Source organism: Elaeis guineensis, chromosome 15 (assembly GCF_000442705.2).
Source record: "Elaeis guineensis isolate ETL-2024a chromosome 15, EG11, whole genome shotgun sequence".
In the NCBI taxonomy this organism is placed as follows: Eukaryota; Viridiplantae; Streptophyta; class Magnoliopsida; order Arecales; family Arecaceae; genus Elaeis; species Elaeis guineensis.
In genome coordinates this window covers 49,270,940-49,280,603 of record NC_026007.2, presented here as the reverse complement: position 1 = coordinate 49,280,603, position 9,664 = coordinate 49,270,940, and positions in this window count along the sequence as shown.

The following is a 9,664-nucleotide window of genomic DNA, read 5'->3' as shown; positions in this document are numbered from 1 at the left end:
GGTGACTGCCATCCAAGAAGCAAAGGACTTGAACACTCTACCTCTAGAAGAGCTTCTTGGATCCTTGATGACTCATGAACTTAGCATGAAGCAACATCAAGAGGATGAAGTCAAAAAGAAAAGAACCATTGCCCTCAAATCCACAACTTCGCCTGATTATGAAACGGATGAATCTGAAGATGAAGAATAGGATGAAGAGATGGCACTCATCACCCGAAAATTTAAGAAGTTTCTAAGAAAAAGGAAACAGGGGATGAGAAAGAAATTCACAAAAGGGGAACAAAGCAAAGAAAAAGAGAAAGATCAACCCCTTACATGCTACGAGTGCAAGAAGCTGGGATATTTCAGATCCGAATGTCCACAACTGAAAAAAGGTCCCAAAAAGTTCAAAAAGAAGGCAATGATGGCGACTTGGAGTGCGAGTGATGACTCAAGCTCCGATGAGGAAACCTCAACAGAACAAGCCAATCTGTGTCTGATGGCACATGAAAATGAGGTAACTTCTGAATCCACTAGTGAATTCACATTTGAAGAATTGCATGAAGCATTCTATGACTCAATTGATGAATTAAAGAAACTAGGGAAGAAAAACAAAGAACTGAAATTGAAAAATCAGTCCTTAGTGAAACAAGCTGAAATTCTTTCAATTGAAAAACTCACCTTGAGTCAAGAAAATCAAAACTTAAAGGATGAAATTAACAAGCTGAAATCTATAATAGATAAGTTCACCTTAAGTTCAAACAAACTAAATATGATCCTTGAAAATCAGAAAGCTATATATGATAAGGCTGGACTTGGCTATAAACCTCTGAAGAAACAAAAGTTTCTGAAGGATATTTATGTAAATTATTCAGGTAACAAGTCTACAAATATTACTTGTTTCAAATGTGGTAGAATAGGACATAAATCATACACATGCCTTAAATCTACCAATACAACTATAAAGAAAATATGGGTTCCAAAAGGAACCATTCTGACTAACCCAAAAGGACCCAAGGAAGCTTGGGTACCTAAGACAGAGACTTGACCTTTGCTTGCAGGTGTGTCTAGCATCCCAAGAAAAAAACAGGAAATGGTATCTTGACAGTGGATGCTCGAGACACATGACTGGTGATGAATCACAATTCATCACGCTTGATGCTAAGGATGGAGGGATGGTCACCTTTGGAGATAATGGCAAAGGAAAGATCATCGGGATAGGTAACATTGGTATCACTCCCTCCAAATACATTGAGAATGTTTTACTAGTTAAAGGTTTAAAGCATAACTTACTTAGCATTAGTCAATTCTGTGATAAAGGGTATAAAGTAGTTCTTGAATCATCTGTTTGCATTATGACTAGTCCTATTAACGATGGCATTAAATTTATAGGACATAGGCATGGCAATATTTATATGATAGATTTGAATGACTTAGCCAAATTAGACATGCAATGCCTAGTATCCTTGAATGCTAAAATCAATTAGACTAGTTGGCTGTGGCATCGTAGACTTGCACATATCAGCATGCATTCTCTTTCAAAATTAATTAAGAAAGATTTAGTTCTCGGTTTGCCAAAACTGAATTTTGAAAAGGATAGAATCTGTGATGCATGCCAATTAGGTAAACAAACTAGAGTATCATTTAAATCCAAAAATATTGTTTCAACTTCTAGACCATTAGAGCTCTTACATATGGACTTATTTGGACCAACAAGAACCACCAGTCTAGGAGGAAAATGATATGGCTTTATAATTATAGATGATTATTCTCGTTTTACTTGGATTTTCTTTTTGGCTTACAAAAATAAAATTTTTCATATTTTCACTAAATTTCATCGAAAAGTTTCTAATGAAAAAGGGTTTTCAATTCAAAATATTAGAAGTGATCATGGAACTGAATTTGAAAATCAAGATTTTGAAAATTTTTGTGATGAAAATGGAATTGGCCATAACTTCTTTGCTCCTAGGACACCCCAACAAAATGGGGTAGTTGAAAGGAAAAACAGAACCTTAGAAGAAATGGCCTGTACCATGCTTTGTGAAAGCAACCTTTCAAGATATTTTTGGGCGGAAGCTATTAACACAGCATGTTACATTTTAAATCATGCTTTAATTAGATAATTTTTAAAGAAAACCCCCTATGAACTTTGGAAAGGAAGAAAACCAAATATTGCATATTTTCATGTCTTTGGTTGTCGATGTTTTGTATTAAATAATGGAAAAGAAAAACTTGGTAAATTTGATGCAAAATCAGATGAAGCAAACTTTTTAGGTTACTCCTCCACTAGTAAAGCATTTAGAGTTTTCAACAAAAGAACTTTAGTAGTTGAGGAGTCCATACATGTTGTTTTGATGAATCTAACGATCTTCCTTCAAGGAAGAATGAGGGTGTTGATGATGCAGAGCCACTAATAGAAGGTATGAAGGAGATCACTCTGAAAAACTCAGCAACTCCAGAAGACAAGGATCAAGAAGATAAACAAGATGAGAGAAGTGAAAAAATTCAAGAACAACCTCAAGGTACAAATGACCTACCCAAGGAATGGAGGTATGTTCACAACCACCCTAAGGAGTTAATTATCGGTGATCCTATGCATGGGGTAAAAACACGTTCTTCACTTAGAGATGTACTTAATCATTGTGCTTTTGTATCTCAACTTGAACCTAAAACTTTTGAAGAAGCTGAAAATGATCATAACTGGATTAATGCTATGCAAGAGGAACTTAATCAATTTGAAAGAAATAATGTTTGGACCTTGTATCAAGACCTAAAGATTATTCAACAATTGGCACAAAATGGGTCTTTAGAAACAAATTAGATGAGCATGGAAATGTAATTAGAAATAAAGCAAGACTGGTTGCTAAGGGATATAATCAAGAAGAAGGAATTGATTTTGATGAAACCTTTGCACCTGTTGCTAGATTAGAAGCTATTAGACTTCTACTTGCATATGCTTGCTTTATGAATTTCAAGTTATTTCAAATGGATGTTAAAAGTATATTTTTAAATGGATATATCTCTGAAGAAGTATATGTAGAACAACCCCCTGGATTTGAAAATCATGTTTTTCCTAATCATGTCTTTAGATTAAATAAAGCTTTATATGGATTAAAACAAGCACCTAGAGCATGGTATGAAAGGCTAAGCAAATTTCTACTAAATAATGGTTTTTCAAGAGGTAATGTAGATACAACCCTATTTATTAAAAGAAATCAAAATGATATGCTAATTATACAAATTTATGTTGATGACATAATTTTTGGGTCTACTAATGAATCCCTTTGTCAAGACTTCGCTAAGCTTATGCAGGGGGAGTTCGAGATGAGCATGATGGGAGAACTCACCTTCTTCCTCGGACTCCAAATCAAACAATCAAAAGAGGAAATCTCCATCACCCAAAGCAAGTACACCAAGGAACTACTCAAAAGATTTGGAATGGAGAACTGCAAACCAATTGGCACACCAATGAGTCCCTTATGTAAGCTTGACAAGGATGATGAAGGTAAAAGCGTAGACTTAAAATACTATAGAGGTATGATTGGCTCATTATTATATCTAACTGCAAGTAGGCCTGATATCATGTTTAGTGTTTGCTTATGTGCTAGATATCAATCTAATCCTAAAGAATCTCATTTGAATGCTGTTAAAAGAATCCTTAGATACTTAAATGGTACTCAAACTCTAGGATTATGATACTCTAAGGACTCACAAATTAATTTATTAGGATATTCAGATGCTGATTTTGCTGGATGTAAATTAGATAGAAAAAGCACAAGTGGAACTTGCCAATTTCTTGGAGTTAACCTAATCTCATGGTTTAGCAAGAAACAAAATTCGGTGGCACTGTCTACGGCTGAGGCCGAATACATTGCAGCCGGAAGTTGTTGTGCTCAAATCTTGTGGATTAAGCAACAACTCGAAGACTTTGGAATCAAACTTAATGAAACACCAATAAGATGTGACAACACAAGTGCCATAAATCTATCTAAAAATCCAATTCAACACTCAAGATCCAAACATATTGAAATAAGACATCATTTCATAAGAGAACATGTTCAAAATAAAAATATAATTCTTGAATATGTTTGCACTGAGAATCAATTAGCTGATATCTTTACAAAGGCCCTTAGTGAGGATAGATTCTATGAAATTAGGAGAAATCTAGGAATTCTAGATCCATTTGCCTAAAATTTCTCAATTTCCAAAGAATTGATTAGAGCTCAAGTTTCAATATCTATCTTGGTCCCAAAAGCTCAAATTTATTATTCTAAAAACTTATCATTGAGCAAAATTCCTTCACTCAAAATTTTAAATTTTTCTGGAATTTATTCACATTTTTCCTGATTTTCTGAACTTCATGAGTCGACCCCCATGAGTCGACTCAATGGCAAACTTGTAAATCCCACCAACTTTCAACGGGTTCATTGTTTTTATAAGGGTTACTGTTTGTGAGACGACTCATCTTCCCATCGTTCTTCTTCCAAAAGCCGTCTTCTCCAACTCTTCTTGCTCCAAATCCAAGGATTAATTTCGAGGCAATTCTCCCTCCTCCTCTCCACCAAAAATTGCCTCTTTCAAAAAGGATTTTCTGTGCTTTCTCGCTTTGCTTGGCGCGGTTGGAACGTGCCCTAGCACTTTACCGAACTTCCAAAATCCACTTCTTTTCTCCACCAAAATCCTTCGTCACTCTCTTGTGATCCCTCCTCCACTCAATTCAAGTCTTCTTGTCTGCTACTTTAGTGGATATGGCTCCAAAGATGAAGCTTCCCCAAAGAAGGAAATCAATCCGTGAGCCTGAAGAAATTGTCTGAAAGAAAAGGCATGCTCAGTCTTCAACTGCTCCCACTCCAGTTTCAGTACCTACTCAAGGTCCCTCTCAATCCTCCATAAGCCCCAGTGTGAATCCTCTTTCTGATAGAAAAGTAGAAACCGAGAAAAATATAGATTTTTGGTTCTTTGAGAAAGAAGGTTTTACTTTTGCAAGTAAAATTAAAAACCAAGGATGGGAACTCTATTGCTCTCTTAAGGAAGTCACCTATGTTGACCTAGTTAGAGAATTCTACCAGAATCTACATTATGGAAACGGGTCAGTGACATCAACTGTAAAGGGAATTGATATCTGCTTGGATTCTAGGATATTGGGAGAAATACTTCAGTTTCCTAGTGAAGGATACTCATATATGGAACTCCCAATTAAAGAAGAGGGGATCAGAATTATCTTAGGAGAAACTTATTCAGGAAGTTTAAACAAGTTAGAAGAAAAGATTTTGTCCATTGAGATGAGGGTCCTGCATCAGATAGTTTCAAAGCTCTTCTTTCCTAGGAGTGGTAGACATGACTTACTTTCCAGCAGAGATGTATGTGTCATGTTTCATGTCATCACTCAGACCCCCCTGAACCTCCCTGCACTTATGATAGAGGCCATGAGAGAAACTTTGAACAGATCCAAGGCACACTTGCCTTATGGTATGGCCCTTACTAGAGTATTTAGGAGGTTTGGAGTTAGCTGTGAGGGGGAGGCACCTACCAAACTCTCACATGATGACACTTTCAACCAACACAGCCTGCACCGAATGGGAATTACAAAGACTGTTGGTGGTTGGATCAAGGGCTCTGAAGAAAGAACTGAGGATAGAGCTGAAAAAAGAGCTGAAGACAGAACTGAAGGCAGAGTAGAAGAAGAAGGTCCATCTTCTCCTGTACATGACTTCAGGGCAGCTTCACCAGATACCCAGTTCATTCCTGATACTGAGGCTGGCCCTTCAGAGTTTACTAGGATGCCCACACCAGTGTATCAGCCAGAGAGCAGAGCACCTCATTCAGAGTTCAGACTGGCTGACGATCAGATCGAGCATATATATCAGCGTGTGGCTTCTTTGCTGTCTAGCCAGTGGAGTAGTACTTCTTTTGCACCTGGAGCTACCTCTTCTGATCAGACCATTACTCCCCACATCTCCACTGTATTTCAGATGATTTCAGATCAGTCCATCAGGATACAGCAACTTGAAGACACAGTCTGGAGATTGACTGGCAGAGTTCTAGACTTGCAGGGGCAAGTCCTTGCTTTGGCCCATCCCCAGCCACAGGAGTCTACTATTGAGGTCACAGACCTCACTGCAGAGGCTGGCAGGCTCAGAGGAGCACTAGAAGGTGGATATGAATTACTGAGGAAAGAAATCCGAGGATCGAGTGAGCATGCTACCACTCAGTTCACTGCTCTACTTCAATCTGTTTTCAGAGCACTGAACGTACTTGATTCTATCAGACTCACCCTTTCTGTTCAGTCCTTAGCATCTCAGCGTTCTCAGCCACCCAATTCATCTCGCTCTCCTGCTCGTGGCAGAGGCAGACGGGGTAGAGGACGCACTTCTGATCCATCATCTCCTCATCCTATCTCTGATGACTCCGATCATTGACTTATCTTGATCTTTACTAGATCCTTGGTGTTAGTATCTTGTTCTAGGATCTATACCTTGGGGCCATGTATTGACAATTAACTGGTTGAATTTTATTTTTAAGAATTATGTATTGAAACAATTATGATATTAATGGAATCATCTTTTACCTATATTTCTATCTTTTATAATGATATTGATCATATTTTGGTTATATATATTCTCCTTGTTGAAATATTGAGCAAACATCTGTGATATACTCTAAAAGGGGAGAAATTAAAGAATATTTTTGAAAAAAAGGAAAAGTTAACCATGTCTGATGATGTCAAAAAGGGGAAGAAAGTAAACAATTAAACAAAAAGCAAGCAACTCATTAAAAGCAAAACCCTAAATTATGAAAGAAAAATGGGGAGAAATTAAACAAAAAGCAAGAAAAAGGGGGAGAAATTAAACAAAAAGCAACTCATCAAAGGCAAAACCCCAAAAGTAAAATTATAAATTATGAGAAATTAATTGAAAAATTTAAAGTACAATGCTAAGTACAATGCAACTATGTAACTTTTAAATTACTTCTTTACATATGCTCTGATTTACCTTAAAAATTTAAATATGCTCTGATATATTTCAAAATTCAAACTTGCTCTGATATATCTTTTGAAATTTACCTTGATACATCTTAAGAAATTTAACTTACTCTGATACTCCCTAAAATTTCTTTTAACTTGCTCTGATACATTATAAAATTTGTTCTGATACAGTGTGAAATTTTCTCTGATACATTATAAAATTTGCTCTGATACAGTGTGAAATTTTCTCTGATACATTATAAAATTTACTCTGATACAGTGTGAAATTTTTTCTGATACATTGTAAAATCTTCTCTGATAATATTGTAAAAATTATTTTTCTTGCTCTGATATATTACAAAATTTATTTTTCTCTCTTGCTCTGATATATCTTAAACTCAAAATGATCTAATACTCTTTTCAAATCTTTATGAAAATGGACAAACTATTTTTGCATATGACCATTTATATCACATGCCAAAAGAATCATACTCTTTTCAAGCATATACACCTATAATGCATTCTTTTGAAATTAGTGATTCACATAAATATTTTTTTGTTCAAATGTTTTGTCATCATCAAAAAGGGGGAGATTGTTGCTCCTAGATTGATTTTGATGATTACAAAGCAGATTGAAGGGATACAAATAATTTTAAAATGATAAAGTCCTTATGCTCTTCAAGGGTAAAATCATAATTTTACTAAAATCCTGATTTGATAGTACCATTTGGTAGAACAAATGATTTGAAATCTATTGGTGAAGATTTCATTGTATTTGGACTTATATTTTTGAAGTTATGAAGGTTTGAAGTGCATGAGTCGACTCATGAGTCAACTCATGGCACTGTGAGCTGATTGGCACGCAAAAATTCTCCTTGGCACGCTAGTTTTCTGGCTTGGCACGACCTGTGAGTCGACTCATGAGTCGACCCACAAGGCATGAGTCGACTCATGAGTCGACCCCTGCTAATTTGAGCCAAGAATTTTCAGAAAAGTATTCTCTGGTTTTTGCAACAGAGGTCGACTCATGAGTCGACCCCTGAAGCATGAGTCGACTCATGAGTCGACCCCTGCGACAGAAAATATCAGCAACGGCTATTTTTTTGCCCGTTTTAATTACCTTTTATGCTTCCTAAAATTGCTCTAACGGCTCTTTATCTGCCTAAATTATTTTCTCTTGCTTCTAATGTCATAAAATGCTTTAAATGGTGAAAGAAATTGCAGATTAAATAGCAGATCAAACGTGAAATCAAAAATGAGAAAAACAGAAGAGAGGATCCGAAATCTGCATGAAAAAGCCTGAGATCAACGAAATATCTAAAAAGAAAAAGAGAGAGGATCCACAATATATAAGAGAGATTGTGAAAGAGAAAAGCAAGAGCATTCAAGAGGATCTTTCAAGCCTATTGTTCAAACTTGATCTAGAGATCTTTCAAAGCTTTCAAGAGATCTTCAATCAACAATCAACCTCTTCTCAAGCATTCGTTCAAGCGTTCATCCACCTTGAGAAAATCTGAAAAGGGGTTCTTCATTTGAGTAAAGTTTTTATTGTTATATTCGCTCATTTAAAGGAGCTGTTATTGTATTAATATGTGCTCAAAATTTTCTAACTCTTTGTGAGTTTTTGTTCTTGTTTTTGGAGGATTTCCAAAACAAGGAAAGGTTGATCCGAATCTGAAATCGGAGTGTTTTGGGTTTACTTGTACCCAAAAAATAAGTGATCTAGCTTGGGATAGCTAGTGTCGGAGTTTCCGACGTTTTTTATTCAGGTTGAATACAAGCATAGTGGATTGAAATTCCCAAGTAGGAGCTTGGGGAGTGGATGTAGGTGCAAGGTTGGCACCGAACCACTATAAATCCTTGTGTTTGTGGTGTGCTTTATCGCTTTACCTTATTTCTTTATTATATCCTTGCAATTCTGCTTCAGGTAATTAATATTGAATTAAAATCTTTGTCTTGTTCATCATATGTTATAAATTAAGTCTAAATTTTTAGAAATCCAATTCACCCCCCCTCTTGGGTTGCATAGCTGGGCAACAGAGAACATTATGACTACCCGCCAAATGTTGGCTCACCTATAAGAGTTGTTTGGTGAACAAAATCGTGCAGTCAAGTATCAAGTCTGTTGCTCCTAGATTGATTTTGATGATTACAAAGCAGATTGAAGGGATACAAATAATTTTAAAATGAAAAAGTCCTTATGCTCTTCAAGGGCAAAATTGTAATTTCACTAAAATCCTGATTTGATAGTACCATTTGGTAGAACAAATGATTTGAAATCTATTGATAAAAATTTTATTATGTTTGGACTTATATTTTTGAAGTTATGAAGGTTTGAAGTGCATGAGTCAACTCATGGCATTGTGAGCTGATTGGCATGCAAAAATTCTCCTTGGCACGCTAGTTTTCTGGCTTGGCACGACCTGTGAGTCGACCCATGAGTCGACCCACAAGGCATGAGTCGACTCATGAGTCGACCCCTGCTAATTTGAGCCAAGAAATTCCAGAAAAGCATTCTCTAGTTTTTGCAACAGAGGTCGACTCATGAGTCGACCCCTGAAGCATGAGTCGACTCATGAGTCGACCCCTGCGACGGGAAATATCAGCAACAGCTATTTTTTTGCCCATTTTAATTGCCATTTATGCTTCCTAAAAATCTTCTAACGGCTCTTTATCTACCTAAATTGTTTTCTCTTGCTTCTAATGCTACAAAATGCTTAA